We start from the raw sequence: 24,761 nt of genomic DNA on the forward strand, positions 1-24,761 counted from the left end.
CCAAAAACCCCCTTAAAACACCTCAAAACATCCATAGAAAACATGCAAAGGAAGGCTGAACAGGGCACTTTCGGCGGCAGATTCGGCGGCCGAAAGCCCCTCTAGAGGCGAAAGTCATGCAGGTTCGGCGGCACCTTCGGCGGCCGAAAGTGCCCTCCAGAGACGAAAGTCCATTTTCAGGGGCAGGCTTCGGCAGCCGAAAGGCTTGCCTCACAGACAGGTTCGGCGGCCGAAAATCCTTTCGGCTGCCGAACCTGGTTTCTCCCAAAGGGCAGAAACTCAGCTCTTTACTGCACACTTTCCTCCCAAACCTTCCAATCAAGCATCCAACTCCCTCAAAGCATGCATACACACATATATCAACACCTAGGGGTCTCAAACTATCCTAAATCCCAACTACAACACATCAAACATACACAAATATCATACATTGTCCACAAGTTCACATAAAACCTAACAAAGCTCAACTATCCTAAACATGCATTTCTACCCCATGAATCAACTTAAAACTTACTTAAAACATAAAATGAGTTCAAGATCGGCTCTTACCTCTTGAAGATCGAGAGAGAGACGACCTAAACTTGGAGAACCAAGGAAAAGAGCTCTTGAGTCTTCCAAGCCTCAAAACTTGCTTTAATGCTCAAAATCTTCAAAACAAAGTGAAAACTCATGAAAATCATGAAAGATTTGAAGAAAAGGACTCAAAATCGGTGAGGGACGGCGGAGAACTCACCTTGGCCAAAAATGGGAAGAAAAGTTTGCCCATTCGGACAAGGGGATCCTTTTATAGGTGGCTGGCCAGGCCACTTTCGGGGGCCTAACGTGCCTCCGCATGCATGCCATGTTCGGCAGCCGAACATGAGGTTCGGCTGCCGAACATGAGGTTCGGCGGCCGAACATGAGGTTCGGCGACCGAACCTGGACTTCCCTCACTTATGCCTTCGGGGGTCTAAAGCACTCCCGAAGTGCATGCATGTTCGGCGGCCGAACCTGAGTCTTCCTCACAAGACTATTTTCATTCAAAACTTAATTTCTTTCTTGCTTAAAACCATAAAATACATTAAAACATTTTATGAAAACATGGTTTTACCCTTCTAGAAGTTTTCGACATTCGAGATTCCACCGGACGGTAGGAATTCTGATACCGGAGTCTAGCCGGGTATTACAGTGACCATCATTCTTCCCCTGGTACTAGGTGATGAAAAATATAGGCAAGATTTATATGCAGAGTTCACGAAAGTAGATATCCCATTTGCATACAATGTGATATTCGACCGTCCAGTCATAAATTGCCACGATATCATTATTAACATATGTGTTATGTGTCTTAAGCTTCTAGCTCGAGGGGAATATCCGAGGCAATCTACGGTTGGCTAAAGAAGATTACATACACCTAACAAAAAGTTTTGGGAAAGCAACAATGCTCATTGACTTGCTGGAGAAGCTAGAATCTCACGTAAAGCCAGAACTAGCAGACCCGATAGAGGAGGTCTAGATAGGTAAGGAGTAGAAGGTATGGTGCGGTAATGCGTTAATCGATAAAATAAAGACTTGCTTAATAGAATTGCTAAAGAGCCGAGTAACCACTTTCACTTGGTCTCCAAAAGATGTAACAGGTGTGGACCTAGTTCTTATCACTCATAAACCATCTATTGACAAGATTGCCAAACCAGTCAGCAAAAGAAAAAAAAATTTTGTACCAGAAAGGTAACAAGTGATCAAAGAAGAGGTTGGGAAGCTTTTGAGTGCAAGGTTGATAAAGGAGGTTCAGTATCTCACATGGCTCACTAATGTAGTCCTAATGAAAAAAGCTAATGGGAAATGAAGAATGTGCATGGAGTTCACTGACCTGAATAAAGCTTGTCCTTGATGTCATTTTAGAATACCACCAAATCATGATGGACACTGAGGATGCAGAGAAGACTGCATTCATAATGGATGAAGGAGTTTTTTGCTACAAAGTAATATCTCTTAGTTTAAAAAATGCGGGGGCAATGTAATAAAGTTTGGCATTAGGAAGCTTTAAAGATATGGTAGGATCAACCGTCAAAGTGTATGTAGATGACATAGTAGTAAAAAGCTGATCATTGGAAGACCATCTAGAAGACATATGGAAAGTCTTTGATGTCCTAGATAAGGCAGGTATGAAGTTGAACCCTGAAAAATGTACCTTTGGGGTAAAGGTTGGGAAGTCTCTAGGGTATATCATCTCAGAAAGATAAGGTGAACCATGTGAAAATCAATGCTATCCAAAACATGGAAACACCTAAAACCATTAATGAAGTGCAAAGGCTGAATGGGTGGATCACTACCCTAGGACGTTTCATATCATGCTCAACTAGAAGATATCTCCCATTCTTAAAAGACTTAAAAGGCAAAGATAAGTTTGAATGGGGGGAAGAGTGTGCAGAGACATTTGAAAGTCTAAGAAACTTTTTATCATCTCTCGCGTTACTAAGCCCGCCTGTTGAATATGAAGTTTTATTTCTATACTTATCTATGATATGGAAAACGGTTTTCTCGATGCTCATTTGTGAAAACAATGGGGAGTAAAGTCTAGTGTATTATGCTAGCCAAGTTTTGAAGGGGGCAGAGCTGAATTATCCTCCTCTCAGAAAGTTGGTGTTTGCAGTTCTAATGTCAACTACAAAACTACAACCATACTTCGAGTCGCACAACATTGAAGTCAAGACAGATTATCCTTTGCGGAAGGTTCTACACAAGCCAAAATTGTTAGGGCGATTATCCACTTGGGCTGTAATTTTGTCCGCCTATGATATCAGGTATATTCCCAAAAAGGCAATGAAAGCCCAGGTGCTAGCCAATTTTATTGCGAAAATGACTCTACCGTTAGAACCATCAGAGTCCCTGGAGTTAACCACAGAGGAATAGAAAGTTTAGGTAGATGGAGCCTACAAAGCTGGGGTTTTGGAATCGGGATCCTGTTACAATCTCAAACCGGTATAAAGTTTCGATATGCAATAAAACTCATTTTTATTGCCACAATAATGTGGCCGAGTATGAGGCTGTGATAATGGCCTTAAGAATTGTCAAGGAGTTAGGTATACAAAAATTCATTATTTTTAGTGACTCATAATTGGTTGTAAATCAGTGCCAGGGACAATTCAAAATCCAAGAACTGAATCTTATCAAATACGAGGAAAAGGTTTGGTCCCTAACGAAGCGAATCAAAGAAGGATAGATCAGCTACGAACTTTTCCAGGTGGCTAGAGGTGACAATGAAGAGGCGGATCTTCTGGCCAAAATGACAGCGGCGAGTGAACAACACTTGACTCAACCGTTTCAGTTCAAGGAACTACACACTCCAGTAATAGAAACGGAAGAGTCTTTTCCTATATAAGAGGGGGAATCATGGATGACGCCCGTATACAAATTTTTAACATAAAATGACCTTTCAGCCGATGATTTATTAGCCAAACAGGTAATAAGAAAGTTCTTTAAATATAGACCAATTGATGGTTGGTTATACAGGAGGTCCTGGACACAGCCATGGCTATAGTGTGTTATAGAGGAGGAAGGCTAGAAAATCCTAAAGGATATCCATGAAGGTGATTGTGGCGCCACGAAGGAACTCAAATAATCGCTCGAAAAGCATTCAGGCAAGGTACTATTGGCCAATGATAATGTAAGATGTGAAGCAACTCGTCCGGAAGTGTCAAAGATGCCAAGTACACACAAACATCCCCAGGACCCCGGGAGAAATGCAAACAGCCATTAGAAGCCTCTGGCCTTTCTTTCAGTGGGGGATAGATATCCTTGGCTCATTCCCTAAAGCATCCAAGTCAAGGAAGTTCATAATCGTGGCAATAGATTATTTCAACAAATAGACAGAAGCTGAGGCAGTACAATTTTTCACTACCCAACAAGCAATCTCTTTTGTTAGAAAAAATATATTCACTCGATTCAGAATACCACTAATAATGGAACTCAGTTTGTGAGCTCTTGGTTTAAAGACTTCTGCAAGAAATGAGAAATTTTGACTTAAAGCTCAACTTAGCTTATCACCCCAGACCAATGGTATGACAAAGGTGACAAATAAGACAATTCTACAGGGGCTAAAGAAAAGGCTCGATCAAGCCAAGGGCAATTGGCCTGAGGAGTTATCTCACATGTTATAGGCATACAGGACTACTCCCAAAATAGTTACAGGAGAAACACCATTTTCTCTTGTATATGGGGCTGAGGCAATCATTCCCGTGGAAATCCAAATAAACAACTTCAGAACACAACACTAGGAGATTTCAAGGGATCCCAAAGAGTTGCAATTCAATTTGAACCATGCTAAATTCCTATGAGAAAAGATTGCAATCAAAATAGCGGTTTACAGAAGCAAAATGTCTAGAATGTTTAACGGTTAGGTCAGGCCATGAGCTTTTAATATGGGGGACCTAGTCCTTAAAAGAATAGATGTAACAAGTGGCAATGCCGAGTCTAGTAAGTTAGGCCAGAATTGGAAAGGACTATTTAAGGTCTCAAAGGTTATTCGCCTAGGGTCATACAAGCTAGCCAAACTATATGGTCAACTCATTCCCCATACCTGGAATATTTATAATTTGAGAAAATTTTATTAATAACAAGTTAATGAGACACTTCTTTCATATGTTGTGTTCTTCAGGGGTAAGGAACAATGAGATTGCCTTCCTCGAAAGAAAGAAAGATTAAGGAGATAAAAATAGGCCACAAGGCAGGTTCCGCCAGACCATTCGAGCGTTGGTCCCACTAAATAAGGCCACAAGTTGAGCTCTGCTAGACCAGGTCACAAGGCATTTTTCGCCAGACCACTCGAGCATTGGTCCTACTAAACAAGATCACAAGGTAGGTTTCACCAGACCATTCGGGCATTAGTCCGACTAAATAAGGCCACAAGGCAGATTCAACTAGGCCAGATCACAAGACTTTTTTCGCCAAACCACTCGGGCGTTGGTCCCACTAAACAAGGCCATAAGGCGGGTTTTACCAGGCCAGGTCACAAGGTATTTTTCACGAGACCACAATCGATGCGTTGGCCCCTACAAATAGTTCATCTATGCCAGGCAGTGACCAGGCGGACATACCAATCCCCAAAAGACGAAAGTGTCAATTAAAAATTAATGTTGATGAGGTGAGTCTTATGACTAAGAATCAAGATAAATAACTGGGTGAAAGTCCCTTATTATAAAAGCGCCTAAGGCGTTTTATAGTATAAAGGCAGGAGTCCGCCAAGTCATGGATTCAGGTATTAATCCTATTTTACATAAACTCTATAAAATATATTTGTTAGACCATGCATTAAAACCGACAAAATGAACATGTTTTAGCCCCCTCCTTTAGGGAGCAAAAAAGGGGAGGGGTCACCAAATCCATAGTTTGAGACATTCCTGTTTAAATCATCGACAACAGAAAACCCAAGAACAGATATGCAAAACATGAATTTTCATTACAAAAGATTATAAGGGGATAAAAGGAACTTAGGCAAGTCTCTAGCACATCAGAATCTTCTAAAGATCTATTAGTAGAGACCTAATTGGCAAGGTTCTCCTCAGCCTCTCGTTTAATCTCATCCTCCAGGAAGACGTCGTTTTTTCAAGAAATGCCACATGAAGGACTGTCTCTTCAACTACCTTTCTGGCTTGGTCTTTAGAATCAATCTTACACAATTCAACCCCTCTTCTTAGGGTCGTAATGCTGGAAAGTAGTTATAATCGGATTGGTTGTAGTTCTTAGAGCTAAACAATATGCTTTCACCTTCATAAAGATCGCCTTTAATTGCTCTTCGTAGACCATGATGATATGTTCCACACAGATCTAGTTATTCTCAAGAAAAGAAGGTAGAGTGCTCCCACTCATGTCCCCCGCAGATGACAGTCGTAAATAAAAAGAAGAGAAAGATGAGTTCTTATGCAGTGGAATAGCCGTCAAAGCTTTAAATATGGCTCAAAAAATAAGGAAAAAATTATGACCAATGGTAAAAGAGACAATGCAAGTAATAAAGACCAGTCGAAGCATACTACGTAATAAAAAAGACAAACCATCACCTTCAAATCTGAAGAATCGAAGACTAGCGGGGGACTCTGATGCTGCATAACAATCACCCAAAGCAAGTCATGAGCTGTCATCATAAGAACAAGGACACGTGGCAAGGATATGATAAGTAGGAAATGTAGTCTAGCCCAAGAAAAGGAAGACTCGAGCATCTTACACCCGGTTCATCCTCAAAGACCTGCCCTTCCCCTGATAGGGCGAGTCTCGATGCGAAGTTACTATTATCAAGCACAACCCAGCGTATCCTTATTATGCCTAGCTGGCGATGCCCTATATCAAGCAGCCAGCCACATTTCCTATGGATTATCGAAAAAAACCATATTTATTTCCACCCTCTTATAGTATAAAAGGGAGAAAATCACTAAAGTAAAGGTACACTATTCTTTCATACTATTCAATTCTTAAGCAATCCATTGTATTTTCTCTATTCTACAGCTTACTGACTTGAGAATTGAAGTGACTGCCGTGAGCACCCACCTCTACCTCACATTTTCTGTCTTGCAGATCCAACCAATCACAGCACAGCTCCCTTTCGGCTACGTCATCAATCTAATCTCAACAACATCATTTATTACAAATTTATTACTTTTTAACGTGATAATTGAAACTATTTTATTAATTAATATTAACTATAAATCTACCAATAAAGAAGCTAGTATAACGATTATTTTATATTATAATAATATTTAATTTACAATATTATTTACCAAAAAAAGTAGCTATATTATTTTTCTTATTAAAAGTATAGTAATATGTTTTATTGGTATTTTAATTAATTAACCATATGAAATATATATTGTAATGATTTAATTAATTTAATTATAATTAATCAAATATTTCGATTTTAATTAGTTTTGGTTTCTAATTTCAATTTTTGTTAATTAAATCTTTTGTTAACAAATTTTAGTTTGGTTAATCAAATGTAGACCATTAAAATTTATTATTGAATGTCATATATGTAACAACCCGGAAATCGATATCCCTATGTAACGGCCCGAACCATCACTGGCACTAGGATCCAGATCGGCTTAAGGCCGCTGGGACCCGTAGTAAGCCGACTATACTCTCTGTGTACCTGATAAATCCCATACATGATCAAAAATACTCAACAATCCTGTAAAACGCTCCAGGCTTAACTACTGCTACCCAGATATGCAAATCTGAAATGGCCCTCAGGGCCTATACCAGTGACTACTATCTGCTGTGGGTCAAGGGATTGAAACCCTTTTAATCTGTAACACAATCCACTGGTATCTCATCAAAGCCATACATTAAGCCTGATATACACATTTCTCATCAAGAAACGTAAAACAGGATTCATGTACAAAGGGATAAATCATACACCATACTAAGGCAAAGACACTAGGGTAAAGCACAATTCTATCCATGATCTGATAGTACATATCTATACATTACATTATAACTAATACATTAATTACATTATGTCCACTACGCTATTACAAACATACATTCATGCATATCTTTCTTTAGTCTTGTTGACTCTGACTTCCCATAGCTATCTCGGAACCTGCAAAACTGGGGTTAAGGGAGTGGGATGAGCTCTATAGCCCAGTGAGGAGGAACAATAAAACAATTCATTAATTACATGCTTTCATGAAATGCATCACAGCACAAACATATCATCTCACGGATGAACTTGTCACCAATAGCCCTCTACAACATGTCATAATATGTCCCACTGTGCCAAGGAGACTAGGTCATCACCTGGACTTCTCTGATCTGTCTCATATCATAACATGTCCCACTGTGCCAAGGAGATTAGGTCATCACTTGGACTTCTCTTATCTCTGATCTGACAGGTTGTCTGTCTATCTCATAGTACTAGGAGCGACCTGGTATGGCTATCTCATGCCATATCTCATCTGACCTCATAGCATCTCTGCTCATATCAAGGGCTAAGGATCATCCAACATTCATCCACACAAATATCATCTTATGCAATACATCATATTCGTGAATTCTAATGCAACACAACCTAATACATAACATGACATTTTATGATGCATGGATCATGCTAGAACCGTGTCATGTCTCAAGGTAAAATATCAAGTTTAGTTGCACTCACCTGTAGCCACTGCTTGGCTAACTCTGGGCTACCTCTAACTCTAAAGCAGCTACTACTGCTAAACACCTCGGTTCCTCGGGTCCAATCCTACAATGGAGGACGCAAATGAGGCACCAAACATACTCTATGCAACTGATAAACAACTCCCCAAAACCCCTCTAGAACACCTCAAAACATGCATGCAAAACAAGCAAAGGAAGGCTGGACAGGGCACCTTCGGCGGCACCTTCGGCGGCCGAATGTCTCCTCCAGAGATGAAAGTCGGGCATGTTCGGCGGCCGAATCCTCCTTCGACTGCCGAACCTGAGTTCATCCAGAACTCAGCTTCGTGCACAAAGACGCCTCCCACACCTTCCAATCCTTCCCAACATGCATCCAACCTCTCTAACTCATCCATATCTCAAAACAACAAGCATATAGGAGCTTAAGACAACTTAAACTCCAACAAACAAGCTCAACAAGCAAACATAAAGCATAAATGGTCCATAAACCCTAATATGCACAACTATGCAAACTCATGCATAAACTCCCTTTTCCCTTCATAAAACTCATCTAAAACATCATAAAAACCATGGATCAACACATACCTCTTGAAGAATAAAAGCTGGTGTGATCCAAACTCGAAGACATGGAGATCCAAGCTCCAAACTCCTCCAAGCTTTCAAACTCTTCAAAAACACATAAAACTTACTTAAAACCTGTTTAACTTTGAAAGATTTAATGAAAACCCATGAAAACAATCCAAGGAGATTAAGAACTCACCTAGGCCAGAAAGAGAGACGAAACCTCCTCTGTTTTCTGGACTCGGTGCTCTTTATAGATGAACAACCGCCTCAGCTTCGGCAGCCGAAACTGCATGCAAAACCATGCAACGTTCGGCGGCCGAACATTGCCTTCGGGGGCCGAATCTCAGGCACTTTCGGCGGCCGAACTTTACCTTCGGCGGCCGAACCTGCATTTTGCCTCCTTGGACTTTTCTCTTCAAAACTCATTCCTATCTCATTTAAAACCTTCAAACACTTAAAATATTTAAGAAAACATTTCTCTTACCCTTCTAGATACCTCTGACATCCTCGATTCCACCGGACGGTAGGAAATTCCGATGTCTGAATCTAGCCGGGTATTACATTATAATAAAAAGCTAGCTAGAAAAAGGAAAGGCTTATTGAATAGAATAATTCAAAAATTCTTGAAAACTTATATTTATATCAACTTTATTTGTTGAGCATTGTCTTAAATTAATTTTGACAAAGATTAATATTTTCCACTTCGTCATCCCAATATTTTATCTTGTTTCTTTAACGACTATTATTTTCACCTAATAAATTCTAAATTAGGTTAACTTTAGTTAAATCTTCTTAAATTCCCATATTTAATACTTATTTCTAATTAGAATAAATCTCTAATTTCTAAAATATGAGAATGTACATATGACAGTTAAATTCTAAGAACGCCTCTCATTCTTACCACATATGTATCCATTCTAAGATTCATATGCTTGTCATTTGCAATTTTCCATTTGCCACTCACTCTACTATCCACTTCAACTTTAGTGCTGTGATAGAAATAATAGGGTCACCTAATTTAGAACCTCCAAAAGCACTTGTATTTTGGTTGCAAAGATAAAGCCTTTGACAAGGAGAATCATTGTAAAAAAGAGGCCAATCATTCAAATCAAAATTCCTTAGCGAAGTTCAGAATTTTTGGATGAGTAAAGACAAAGATCTGGAGCCCTTGGTCTTGAACGACTTGAGAAACAATTCTACATTCTTGGCCTGGGCAAAATTAGCTTTATTAAAGCCATTAGAAATAGGTTTAGTGATGATATTTGGAGCACAAATGGATTTGATAGTATAATGGATGATGATGAGATATAATCAAGTTTCCTCGTTGATAACATATAAAGTATAGGCACCCTTCTGATTAAAACATGTGTCTATGGTCCTATCAGCCTCTAATCGAATGGTCCCATAATGATACAGTCTCATAAAATATGGATTGGGTAAGCAGAGTATGAACTAAAGGGATCAAGGTTGAGTGTCAACCTTTAAAAGACCAGACCTTCTCTTCAACATGTCTTTGAGGCCATAAATGCGCGTGCAATGAACTAGACTAATGTGATGCATGAGATAGACAGGATATTTATTAGTCAACTGCCTACCATAAATGAACCACCTAAAAAGTCTGCAAAAGGCATTCCTGCTCAATTCGATGGGATGTGTCACAGAGACAGTCAGAACGACTAGGGATATATATATAGCCTTGCTATACTCATATGGGAGAGGATTCTTTTTTTACTTCACTAAAACCACCATTAATGAGCTGCCTGAAAAGCCTGCAAAAGGCATTCCTGTCCAGTCCGATGTGACGTGTTATAGAGGCAGTCAGAATGATAAGGAGTATATATATAGACTTGCCAGACTCAAACAGGAGAGGATTCTTTTTTGACTTGACCAAAACCACCACTTTGCATCCCTAAAAAACTTAACTTCCTCAAACATAGGACTTGGTTCTATTACTCTCATTTACTACCAACATTTCCTCTTCATTGAATCAATTCCAGTTCATTGATTTCTATATTGAATAAAACCACGGTTTAAGTGTCCACATCCTGTCACCCTTGGATCTCTGAATTATCAATAGCCCTCTCATTTACTACCAGCATTTACTCTTCATTGAATCAATCCCAGTTTATTGATTTCTATATTGAATAAAACCACTGTTTAAGTGTCCACATCCTGTCACCCCTGGATCTCAGAATTATCAATAGTCCTTGTGATGACAATATAATGGGTAATGATGAGAGCACAAGAATCTAAAGTGCCAATGAAAATATTGAATTAGCAAATCTCAATGCTATTGAGAAAAGGAATTTGAGCTGTTAAAGGAAGGACGACAATTAGGGATTTGTTACCATTAAGGATAGAAATTCAATTTGGTGATTTAAGAAGATTTAATAAAAGGTTAACTTTAGTGTAGAATTTGTTTAGGTGAAAATAACAGTGATTAAAGAAATAAGATAAAAAAATCAACATGGGATGACAAATGTACGAAATTGGTTTTGGTCAAAATTGATTTAAATTAACGGTTAAATTCGTGATTATGGTAAAGATTTGGCTTTATTATTAAAAAAAATCTAGAATATAAATGTGATTTTTCAAAAATCTTTAGATTATTCTATCCAATAAGCTAAAAAGAAAGGTAAATGCATCTTTGTTAGATTTAGTTTCAATTTATTCTATTTTTAAAAAAAATTTTTTAATACTAATTTATTGAACATTATTTTGTTGATGCTAAAGAACTTAATTATTGTTTCTATAATAAAAATGATAAAATAATAAGTAATTTTGGAAATAAATTAAATCTTGATAAGCTTCTTTTTGAATAAATTTATTTTAAAGACTTTCTCAACTATATTTTTTAAATATTTTGACGGGTACATTTAAGCTTCATTCTATTTGAGTGCACTTTTTCACAAAGTGGAGACTACTGGTTCTATTTAGGGTGTCACATTTCTCGTACTATAAGAATATCTCATCTACTCTTTGTAAATGATAGTTTTTTTTTTCTTTCAGACAAAGAAGGAAGAGACTGATACTATTAAATTAACGTTGTAAACTTATGAATTAGCTTCGGGGCAGGTTATAAATTTCCAGAAATATGGTATATTTTTTAATAAAAATACTCAAGAAGGGATAAAAATCTAGGTTTCTAATACTTTTAATGTTCATTTTGCTCTAGATCATGGCAGATATCTTGGACTGTCTTTTTTAGTGGGTAGAGATAAAAAGGCAGTTTTTCCTTTCCTTCGAGATAGAGATTGAAAGGTGTTGGCTGGGTGGAGATGGAAAACATTATCTAAAGCTGGAAAGGAGGTGATGATGAAGTCTGTGGTTCAAGCAATCCCGAATTATTGTATAAGAGTCTTCAAACTGTCTATTTCTTTAAGTGAAGAGTTACAAGGAATGATGGATTGACTTTGGTGGGGCAATCAAAGAGCTGAAAGTAGAGGCTTACATTAGTTGAGGTGGAATAGACTATGTCACAGGAAGGATAAGGGTGGGTTAGGTTTTCATCACTTACCGTCTTTTAATTTAATGCTTTTGGGTAAGTTGGTGTGAAGACTGACTTCTTTTCCCAATACTCTCCTTTTCTCCCAAAGCAAAATATTATCATTCGGCGGATTTGATGGATGTAGACGTTGGTCATAATCCTAGTTTCATATAGAGAGGAATTGTTGAGGCAAAGAATCTATTGCATTATGGGTTTAGATAGTGAGTTGGAGCAAGTAGATCAATTAACATCTAGACCCAACCTTGGATACAAAGAGAGGGTTATTTTTATGTTCAATCTCCAATAGTTCAAGGTTTTGAAGACTTGATTGTTTTTAATCTTAGAAGAAATGGCAGCTGGAATATTAATCTGATTCAAGGTTTACTTCTTCCCAATGAAGCAACTAATGTGTTCTCAATACCAGTTTTGCAAAGAATATAGATGATGTGAAGGTTTGGCACTAGTCGTGTAATGGAACTTATGTTGTCAGTTGGGTACAAGCATTCCTCTTGGCCATTCGAAAATTTAGAGCGTACATGGTAAACCACCAGGAGATCGTGGTGATGGACCAGCTCCTTAGAAGAATATTATAGCGGCCAGAAATGTTAGGATGGATGCTAGCTTGGTCAATCGATATGGGACCTTATTGCTTGTAGTACAAGCCTCACACGGTGATGGAAGCTCTAAGTGTTGGCAGATTTCATAGCCGAGTGCTCCTTTAATGAGGAAAAGAACTTTGATGAGCTAAACCAAAGGTAGAAGGGAACGAAGGACGAGCGAGAGAAGTCGACAAAGACAATCATGCATACCTTTAGGCTCTACATGTGGATGCGGAAACCAAGACAAATCAGAATGGCGCAGAAGTAATACTAAAGGGGCCAAATGGCTTGGTTGTGTCATACGCGCAGTGCTTCAACTTTCCCATAACCAATAACATGGCTGAATATGAAGCTCTAATAAATGGAGTGCATTTGGCGATAGGGACAGGAGATAGTGACTTAAGGGTTCTTAGCGACTCACAGTTGGTCATTAATCAGATCTAAGGTATATATGAAGTGATGGATGAAACGATGAAACAGTATCTAGTTAGGGTATGAGAGCTACAACATGAATTTGAGTCGAAGGGTATCCCTTTCCGGGTAGATCTCATTCTGCGAACCCAAAACAAAGAGGCTGACCTGATGAGTAGGTTATGTCGTGAAGAGCTAAGGCAACTGCCACAAGAAGTGTTAATAGAGATTATATAGGATCAAAGCTTTGAGAAGCCGACTCTCGTTAAGCAGCTCCACTATGGACCGTGTTGGATGATCCTTCCATCAGGTATGTTGACCAAGGGGAGCTGCCTAATGACAAAAATGAAGCGAAGAAAATATTAGCCAAAGCAGGCAATTACCTATATGAGGACGGAGTGTTATTCAAAAGAGGAAAATCTATGCCTTGGCACATGTGTGTAGGGCAAGAAGAAGCCTCCTATATCATTGAAGAGATCCATCAAGGCATCTACGGCACTCATGAAGGAGCAACCACGTTGGGAAAAAGATTTTTAGACAAGAATACTACTGGCCCACTCTAAAAGCACATATAGAAAAATTTGTGAAAAGGTGTGATATCTGTCAACGGTTTGGAAGGGGTACCAATGCATTTATGGTGGCCCAAACTAGTATTGCAACTCCCTGGCCGTTCTCCCAGTGGGAAATTGACATCTTCAGACCTTTTTCTCAAACTACAAGCTAAAGAAAGTATGTGATAGTAGCCATTAAATACTTCTCCAAGTGGTCAGAGGCTGAGGCAATTAGGAGCATCACAGCTCAGCAGATGATCAACTTTGTGTGGGGTAATACAATATGCAGGTTCAGAATCCCTCATGTCCTCATATTAGATAATGGGACCGAATTTGATTGTAAGGAGTTCAAGAAGTTCGCAGGAAACTTAGGAATAGACCACAGATTCGCATCAGTAGCTCACCCCTAAACCAATAGGCAGATAGAGGTAACTAATCAGACTATCTTGACTAGCTTGAAGAAGAGATTGAATAGCGCAAAAATAGGATGGGCAGATGAGCTTCCGAGCATATTATGGGCCTGTAAAACTTCACCTTGAGCGTTAACTAGGGAAACACCTTTCTCATTGGCATACGGGACGGAGACTATGGTGCCCATAAAGCTTAAAGTCCCCACACATCGAGTGTAGTATTGTGATGAACTAGTCAACAATGAAAAGCTGTGAAGCAACTTGGATGCCTTGGAAGAATTAAAGGAAATGGCCAACATCCATACCGTAGCCTACCAGTGAAGAGTAGCGAGATACCATGACCCAAAGTCAAAGAGAGAGTATTAAAGGTGGGGGACTTGGCGTTGCAAAAGTTGGATACTATCAGTAAAAGAGAAAGCCAAGGGAAACTTGCCCCTATATAGGAAGGGCCGTTCAAAATCATCAGAGCCGTCAGGACTGGGGTGTTTCATAAAAGGAACCACATGCTTAGAATATACAACATCTTAAAAGGTACTATGTGTAATCCCATGATGATTTGAAATAAAAACACACACTTTTAAATTCTTCCAAATGAGTGGTTGTGCTTTAAATACTAGAGATGATACAAATGAGCGTACATACAATAGAATCAAACTGATACAAAGAGAATTTAATCATCTCAAATTTGGTGAGGCATAATAGCTAACTGGAATTATAATATTGAACCCACTAGAGTTAAATACAACTGTATGGAATAGTATTCTTAGTCACAAGTCATGCTTATATTTATTTGAAATATGAGGCTCCAAGCATAACACTCTTTGTTAATTAATGCTACTAAAATTCATTACGAATATTATTGCTGCATGTACACAGTGCAAGTTTTACTTTTCAGATAAATTTTGAAAGTAAAGAGAAGGTTAATAAGCTTGAAAATTGCCAATAAGGCCACGAGACTAAGTCCCCAGAATCGCTATTAAAGCTATGAGGCTGAATCTTCGAAATCGCTAATAAAGCTATGAGCCTAAATTCCTAAAATCACCAGCAAGGTTACGAGCCTGAATTTCTAGAATCGCCAGTAAGGCTATGAGCCTAAATCCCTGAAATCGCCAGTAAGGCCACAATCTTGAATCCTTGAAATTGCCAGTAAAACTACGAGCCTGAATCCCTAGAATCACTAGTGAGGCTATAAGCCTGAATTTTTGGAATCTCCAGTAAGATCACGAGCCTGAATCCTTGGAATCGCTAGTAAGGCTACGAGCCTGAATCTCTAGAATCGCCAGTAAAGCTACAAGCTTAAATCCCCAGAATCGCCAATGAGGCTACGAGCTTGAATTCCTGGAATTGCTAGTAAGGCCACGAGCCTAAATCCTTGATATCACCAGTAAGACTACGAGCCCGAATACTCGAAAGACACTTAAGAGCCAAAATACTCGGATAAACATTCAAGGCTAAGATCGTAGAAGACACCTAAGAGCTAAAGTGCTCGGACGAAGGCCTAAGGCTAAGGTCCCGAAAGATGATGAAAAGCAAAAGAGCTTGGACAAAAACTCAAAGCTAAGAGCCCGAAAGACACCTAAGTCCCAAAGTTCTCAGATGAAGGCCCAAGGCTAAGAGCTCAGAAGATGACAAAGAGCGAGAGTGCTCGAACAAAGATCCAGGGCTAAGAGACCAGATGACACCTAAGAGTCAAAGTGCTTAGACGAAGGCCCAAGGCTAACAGCTCGAAAGATGATAGAGAAAAAGTGCTACGACAAAAACTTAGGGCTGAGAGCTCGAATAACACCTAAGAGCAAAAGTGCTCGAACTAAGACCTAAGGCTAAGAGCCCATAAGGTAATTAAGAGTCAAAGCCCTCGGAGATGACTCAACGCCAGATAGACCAAAAATCAATAGACTTGGAAAAATTAAGAAAAGTCATCGAGACAAAACCCTTCGCAAAGTTTTATGATCTAAAACTATAAAAACAAAAGCCGTAAAATTTTTCCAGCTAAAAGCTAATCATTAGTTTGCCTTTTTAGCTCGATAGGCCATTAGGGCTAAGCAAAGGCATATGTGCCCTGCTGACCTCCATGAAGCATTAATGCTCAACCCAACATCATTATTCATATATTTATAACAAATGCCCATGACGATTAGTTTACTAAGTTAATGGGATTTAAAGATTGCATAAATAAATAAACAGGTCTAGGCACGATCATTTATTAAAAAGTATAAAACCACAAGTATTAATAAGAAAGGCAACGACAACATAAGTAGATAAAATTGAAACTTCATTAATAAAAAATGTGTATATTACAATTCTAAAAATAACCTAAACATATATACAAATAAAAATTTTTTATAAGAAAAAAAATCTTCAACTCTCCCCAGAAGAAGCAAGGTTACCGGTCAGGTCGGGCTCAACTTCAGAGATATTCTCTGAAGCATCAGTAGTCACGACAGTCGGATCTACTACAGTATCACCTTCCAAAGGAGGATCCATACGGGCATTTTTGGCCTAAAGATTAGGGGGATCATCACCAACCTGATTGGTACCCTGATCAAACTCAACCTCTAAGTGGACTAATGCCTTTTGAGGAGCAGGAGAACGAGCTTTGAGAAGAGCACGATCGTCAAGGCCATATTGTACCTCCTCGCCATCAGTTTCATACTCTACAGCATGGAGAGTACTAAGTGGAGCAGCAGGAGACACCCAAGCTACCCAGAAGCCATCATTAAAACTCGTCTCACAAAAATGAGTGGACTGCTCGAAGACCTTGGCCTTAAACACATCCAACCTCAAATACTTATTGACATGTCTCCGGGCCACCAACTCAGCATTCTCACGAGCAACCACGATCTTCTTCTTATAATCCTTGCATCGAATAGAAAGGTCGTGGATCTCGCTCTCGAGCTGACTTTTTATGGCTTCAGAAGTACTCAAGTCCCCCCGAGCACTACTCAACTCCAGCTTTGTATCCCCCAACTCCTTAACCAGCCTTTACACCTCCTCCTCGAGTTGGGTAGACTAGGCGGTAAGGCTTTTCTCCCTCTGATCCGTAGAAGCCTTCTCCTCAGCAAGTTTGGGTTCTGCGATAGCTCTCTCCTCAGCAAGCTGTGCCTCCAAACAATCAATTTTCTCACTTTGAGCTCGAGTATCTTAAAGGAGCCCTTCCAGCCGACCGATCTCCCCTTCATACTATTTTTTCAGTGCAGTGGCCACCTGCACAGCCTCCTCTTCTCTAGCTTTTTCAATATCATGGTGGGCAACCTCCCGAGCACTGGTCCTTTTGCCTCCAGCTCCACCAGAGCACTGAGAAGTTATAAGGAGAAAATAAGTTAGAAAATCACTAAAAGCCACATAAAGAAAAGAGGAGAGGAGTAAGAAAAACTTACAAGAAGGACTTATCTTTTAGAAGCACCGAAAAGGTCTCCTTCCACCCGGGCAGCAAACGAAGCCGACTGCTCAGTGGATTGAATTATATGGCAAATTGTGCTCACCATCCAAGGATCAGTCAGATTCAGGGATGTCCTAAAGACAATGTTGTTGAGCAGCTCTGCAATAAAAGTAGGTGTTGAGTCAGAGTTCAGTTGAAAATGTAGCACTGACTCGTTGGAAATCAAGGCGGTCAGAAGATCATCGCTGGCCCCTCGAGACGAGCACTCCCTGCCTTTGCATTTGCCTACCTTGTCCGTTGAGGACTTCTTCGGAGGCAAGGAAGACGAAGTCTCTTTCCACGAGGGGACCAGCTCAGAGTCCTTCACCAGCCTCCTCTTCTTGTTGATCATCTCTGTGGGGATAGTGGACGGCTCTTAAGCCAACCAAAAGGTCTTCCTCTTTAAGCTCTCAGTAACCTCCTCGGCTAGAGACGATTGGTCTGGGTTGACCTCTGCCCTCACAATAGGAACATCTGAGCTACCCTCAAAAGCGGGAACGCCCCTAGCCGCAACAGGGACGACCTTATTTTGGTTAGTGTTGACCATGACCAACTCCATGTTAGCCCCAATAGAAGATGGAGGAAGCATGGCCTCGTTTGGAGTGATCTCCTCCCCTAACATCTCCACCACAATGTCTATGGTCTTTCTGATTTTAAAGGCCTCGATAGCTACCCGAACGGCATCCCGATTAAGGAAAAATTTTTGGGGTGTTGAGATTTTATCCATAGGAACTATGGAAGCTACAAAATAAATAAGAAACAATAAAAAACACAAAATAAAAAAAGAGAGAGAACAACAATAGAAGGAACGATTGGGTAAGGAGGTAATCCGGAAAAAATATAGTTGTTCCCACTCGCAAAGAAAAGGAAAGGAGTTGCAAAAAGTATCGATAACCCCCCATCCTAGGTCTAAACTCTATTAAAAGTCCCCTTTGGACCCAATAATGGCAAAGTGCTCCGCCTAATGTTTTATGGAGCCTTTGTGACCAGTAAAAATGGTCAGGTCATTCCTAACTGAAAAAATCATAAAAATATTAAAAAGGCCCTGAACAAACAGAATGAAGGAGTAAAGGCCCATCCTCGGCATATTGCCTCAAAGGCGCTTATAAACAAGATAGAGTTTGGGATCAAAATTTGAGGGGTAACCTGAAAAAATTTGAAAACAGAATGGACGAACCCAGAGAAGGGGAAGGAAAGGCCATAGTCGACTTGCTTCAAATAGAAGACAAGCCTCCTCTCGGATTGAGCATCCACTAGGTTGGGGAGCGGAGAAAAAAAGAATAGGGTGATTCGCTCGTTGGAGTTTAGAGTCCAAATATAATGGGTCTCCGTAGGAAGAAAAGCTCGAGGAAAGGTTTCTAAAAGAGAAGGAGTGACTCTAGAAATAATTTTCTCGACCCAGGGGTATAGTAGAGGAGACATCAGAGAAGGAATGAGTACCTTTAGATAAAAAAATTTAGAGAGAAAAAGGAGAAGATGGAGATAGCTCTATAAAAGCAATAAAGCATGATAGAGACAACAAAAGTAAGAGAAGAAGGACGAAGCCCTAAATTTATACCCAAAACTAGACATTAATGCACATTTAAAACACTGCATTTCTATACCTTAAATGACGGTAGCCATTAAAGAACATCGGGAATGTCGCACGTACTTATTATGCGTATTTGTGACATCTCATCGTAATTCGTAGAAAATAAATGGGCTCATAGTCGACAGTGAGCCGTCAAAATGGACTTTGTCCTCCGACCGTCATAAATTACTCTCGGAGAAATAAAAGGACATCTGATATCATATAAAGTATAAGACCCCTTATGATCAGGACACGTGTCTGTGGCCCGATCAGATTTGAGCAATCCAAAAGGACCGACCCTAATGAGGACCAGGTAGGTCGAGCATGACTTAGTCTGATCAGGGGATAAACACAGACCTCCATCGTGATGGTCGGCTCTACTAACTCACGCCGATGTCATAAATGCGTGTGCTAAAAATCAGATTGATGTGACATTGACGAATGGACAGGGTATGGATTAACTAGCTCTACATTTATTATAGCCGACTGCCCTCCATTAATGAGTCACCTGATACACTTACTAAAAAATATATTTGTATGATCTGATGGGTTGTGTCACAGGGGTTGTCTGGACGATTAGGATATATATACCCTTGAACCATCCCGAATTAGACATCACTTAACTCCCCAGTGAACTTCATGCTTTTACTACTCTAAATCTTAACTTACCCAAACTAACAATCAACTTTATTAACTCTGCAACCACCAATCGCGATCATTATTGAGAGCAAACTCTTATCCAGGTGACTTCATCTGATAAGTCCACCGGATCTTAGTTCATCGGGTCTGTTAGGCTAAATGTAATATTAATAGATCCATCAAATGATTTGATTATTTTTTTTTAAAAAAAAAACTAAAGCTAACTTAAATTGGGTTTAACTAATTAATTTATTCGAAATCACTTTAGTTAGTGGATTTACTTGAAATATAATTGTTTTATTTCTTATTAATAAAATGCCTAGATTTATAATCTAAGGTTGTAGCCATAACTTCATAATATACTTTATAAATAACAGTAATTGATTTAATATTTTCAGTAAAATTCATTTTTTTATTTAATTATTAAAGTTAAAGTATATAATATATGTGGATAAAACTAAGAGACAAAAAAAGTCGAGATAACATTCAAAATAAAAAAAGAGTCATGAGTAAATTAGATTAAACCACAACAAGTAATGAATTATTAAAATTTTAAATATCTTGCATCTTTTAAGTGTATAAAAATATAAATAATTAAACCAATTCTAAATAAATGTTTAGTAGTAACTTATCCAACCCAATATATAAAAACTTGTAAATTGTTTCTTCTAATACTCCTTATTAGCGTGAGGATAAAATAAACATAAAAAATTTCATGACTTAGATTTAAAAATATATATATATATTGTTCAATGTATGTAATAGAATAAATTTGTATAAATTTAAATGTTCAAAGTTTATAAGTGCTTTTAATATCTCATTGTAGGATTCTCTATTGTGTAATTAATTTTCAACTTTAATAATATCATAGTCAAGTAAACACTACTATGAAAGAGTTAATTAGAGACTTAATTATGTAATTAATATCTCATTGTAGGATTCTCAACTATGTAATTAATAATAATGATTTACTACATTATAATGATGGGCGTTGAAGTCATGAAAAATAATCTATCCAAATTTAATAAGAAATAATTATGTATAAGGTGAATAGAGTTATATCTATAGGAAAATGATATTAAAAATTTCCAGTCAATAGCTATGAAAATAAATAATAAAAATATATAGGGAATTTTGATAAAAAAATAAAATTAAAGTATAAATAAGAAAATTAAAGAAAATAATAGTCAAATGAAAATCAAATAAATGCAAACAAATTTCAATTAAGAATTGATCATCCAAGATAAAATGCAACATATGAAACATACCTTGTTAACTTGTTATTGATAAAGTTTTTACAAATATCTCGAGAGTAGGAATCACTCGCCCATCTAATTTGGCTGGCTTATAAGATATCCAGGTGAATGACCTTTGAGATTTTAAATGGACTTCTTCAATTCTTTGCGTAGCTTACCATATCGGCAATTATATCTATAGTCTGCTTATTTTTCCTCATCATTCCTAAGTCTTTTTATTATTACGTATATAACCCTTACAAGCTCTCGATTAGAGGTAGTTTCGGGGGCTGTTTTCTCGAGCTTAAGTCTCCTCATTTTTCTGTTCTTCTTGGTAAATTTTCAAAGAATGTCATCCCTTATTAGCCTCTCAATTTCATCCTTTAGTTACTAACACTCTTCCGTCATATGTCCATGATCTTTGTGAAAATGGCAGACTTGGTCCTATCTCCTTTCTCTGCCTCCTCAGGGTTGTGCTTGGGTGGCGACCTAATTTTCTTATAATTTTTCTTGATCCACATTAAAATACGAGTCTGTGAGTCCTTCAACGGAGTATAATTCTTATACTTACTTTGATCATCCCTCCTTTGGGAGATGAGATAACACCTATGATCTCTTTCATGTCCTCGCCTCTCGAGCTTTTGACTTTGCTTTTAGTTCGCCCCTTGTCCTCTTTTAATGCTTGAACTTCATCATCCAACTTAATATACTTTTGAGCTTTGTCTATCAACTGTTGATACGTCGCGACCAGGTTTTTAATCAAGGAGTCCATGTATTTGATGTTTCATGTTCCTTTATTTAATATTTCACATGCTATCTTGTGATTTAATTCTTCCTTCTGTATAGCTTCATTATTGAATCGTAAGATAAAACTCCTCAAAGAATCCCCCTCTCCTTGGCGGATCTTTCGCAAGTCAGTAGAAAGTTTTTTTAGGAGGTATACACGTAATAAACCTGGATTTAAATAACGTAGCTGTAATACCTGGCTGGAGTCCGGCATCGGAATTCTACTTTCCGGTGGAGTCCGGGATGTCGGAAGTCTCTAGACGGGTTAGCTTTATGTTTTTTCTATCATGTTTTGGTATGTTTCATAGTTTTAAAGTATAAGGAACTGAGTTTTTGAATGAATTGAACCAAGGCAGAAAAGCCAGGTTCGGCCGCCGAAGTTGAGGTTCGGCCGCCGAACATGCATGGCTTTCGGTTTCACGTGTGGCCGCCGAAGGTGGTCTGGCAAGCCACCTATAAATGGCCCTCAGTCGGTTGAAGCGGTCAGAGCATCGTTTCTTTCACTTGCTGAGGTGAGACCCTGTCCTTTGTGAGTATTTCTTCATGTTTTCATTAAATCATGCACAGATTTGATTAGTTTTCATGTTTATTTGAAGGTTTTAAGCTAAAAACTCAAGTTGTGAAGGTTGGAGAGTTTGAAGGAGAGTTGCTCCAAAACTCCACGTTAGGATCCTTCATCTACTTGTTTTCAAGAGGTAAGTGAAGATCCTGAGCTTGTTTTCATGTTTTCTGAAGGTTTTATGGGGTTTATGGAGAGAGTTGCATGAATAGGGTTATTTGTGAGGTTTTGATGATTTTGTGCATACAGCTTGTTTCTGTGTTGTTTGTGTTGTGTGTTTGGGGTTTTTAGGTAGTTTTTGACCCCTTTGAGCATATACATGAGTGTATGCAAGTGGAGGAAGTGTGGTGTGCAGTTGGCGAGGAGTTGGGTGCATTTGGCGAGAGGCAGGGCAAGTTTCTGCCCTGCTGATGAACTCAGGTTCGGCAGCCGAAGGTACATTCGGCCGCCGAACCCCTGAGGAGGAGAGAGGAGGTGGCTTCGGCTGCCCAAGCTTGCCCCCGAGCTTTTGGACTTTCGGCTTTGGAGGGGAGTTCGGCCGCCGAAGGTGCCGCCGAAGGTTAGAGACTTTCGTCTATGGAGTGCCTTTTGGCCTCCGAAACTTGCCCCCGAAAGGGTTCGACAGCCGAAAGTGGAGATTCGGCCGCCGAAGGTGCTTGAGTTTCGTCTCTGGAGAGGACTTTCGGCCGCCGAACCTGCCGCCGAAAGTGTTCTGTCCAGCTTTCTTTTGCATGCTTTGCATGGATGTTAGAGTGAGTTTAAGGGGATTCTTGGGGAGTTTACTAGAGTTGTTCTTAAGCTAGTTCGGTCCCTCATTTGAGTCTATCTGTATAGGTACAGACCAGAGGAACCAGAGAGAGCAGCAGTGAATACTGCTCCAGAGTTTTCAGAACCTGCAGAGTCAGTCCAGATAGCCAGAGGTGAGTGGAACTAAACTTAATGTTTTTTGTAATGGAGAACTACAATGCTTTTAGCATAGTTCATGCATCATGAGTATACCATAGGTTGTTTGCATTAGAATTCACGAATATGCTGCATTGCATAGTTATTTGTTGATGTGGGTGAATGCTGAATGATCCAATAGTCTCAGACAGGAAGTCCAGGAGCCTTTGACTACGCCCTGGCAGGTATAGAGAAGTCCAGGAGCCTTTGACTACGCCCTGGCAGGTATATAGTAAAGTCCAGGAGCCTTTGACTACGCCTTGGCAATGGTAAGTACAGAGGTGTTATATACACATATACATATATGACAGGAAGACCAGGTGCTCGATTCTACGCCCTGGCACAGAGTTACTGGGACTATGTGGTGACAGGTTTACCTTTGATGTGGATTGTCTGTGATATGATGCATTTCATAAGAGCATGTGTTAATGACTATTTTACTATTCTACTCACTGGGCTATAGTGCTCATCCCACTCCCTTAACCCCAGTTTTGCAGGTTCAGTGTTCAGTGTACAGGGACAGTCCAGCAGAGTACAGAAAGAGTAAAGAGAACTGTAATAGTGTAGAGTGGACATGTAATGTTAAAGAGATGTAATAGTTATAGATGTGCTTGACTTAGTAGTTGTAAATCTATTATTCTGTACATGATCTGTATATGTATATGTTTCACTGTATGTAAAAAAACCAGGCTTGACAGGTATGAGATAACCCATCTAGAGCAAGCTCTAGTAAGGGGTACAGAGTACAGAGTACAGAGTACAGAGATAGTGCATGCACAGGTTAAGCCTTTTTATTTTCACAGTAAATGTATGATCATGTATGAGTTTTACAGGTACACAGAGAGTATAGCAGGCTTGCTACGGGTTCTGGCGGCCTTAAGCCGACCTGAATCCTAGCGCCGGTGACGGTCCATTTTGGGGTCGTTACAGATTGGTATCATAGCACTAGGTTCACATGATCGGACCTATAGAGATAGTGTCGGGCTCATAGAGGTTAGAAGTGGTCAAGCACAATAGGAAATCATGTCCACTAGGATAGGGTATTTAGTCCTATCTGTTTCATGCCATGAGTTATGCATGTGCATTATTGATGTGTGATGTTTATATGCTAAAGTGCTATGTTATATGCTTTGTTTTCCAGAGTTAAGATGAGAGGAACTCGTCGATCAGCTCGATTGACTGGAGTCCCACCAGATAGTGAGAGACTAACTGCTCGTCCTCCTGCATTGCCAAGGGCAAGGTCTCAGAGATCTAGCAGGGAAGGTATGTCAATAGACCCTAGAAGGTCTGTCGACGAGAGCAGAAGAGGTACAGCGAGAGGAGAAAGATCAGAGGAAAGGAGGGAGGCTATGGAGATTGATCAGTCTAGAGATGATAGCATGGGTATAGGCATATTTGAGGAAGGTATGGGAGAGTCGCAGGGAGGCGCTCAGACCTCAGGTTTTGGCTATCCAGCCTTT

The sequence above is a fragment of the Manihot esculenta genome, chromosome 2 (genome assembly GCF_001659605.2).
Source record: "Manihot esculenta cultivar AM560-2 chromosome 2, M.esculenta_v8, whole genome shotgun sequence".
NCBI lineage: Eukaryota > Viridiplantae > Streptophyta > Magnoliopsida > Malpighiales > Euphorbiaceae > Manihot > Manihot esculenta.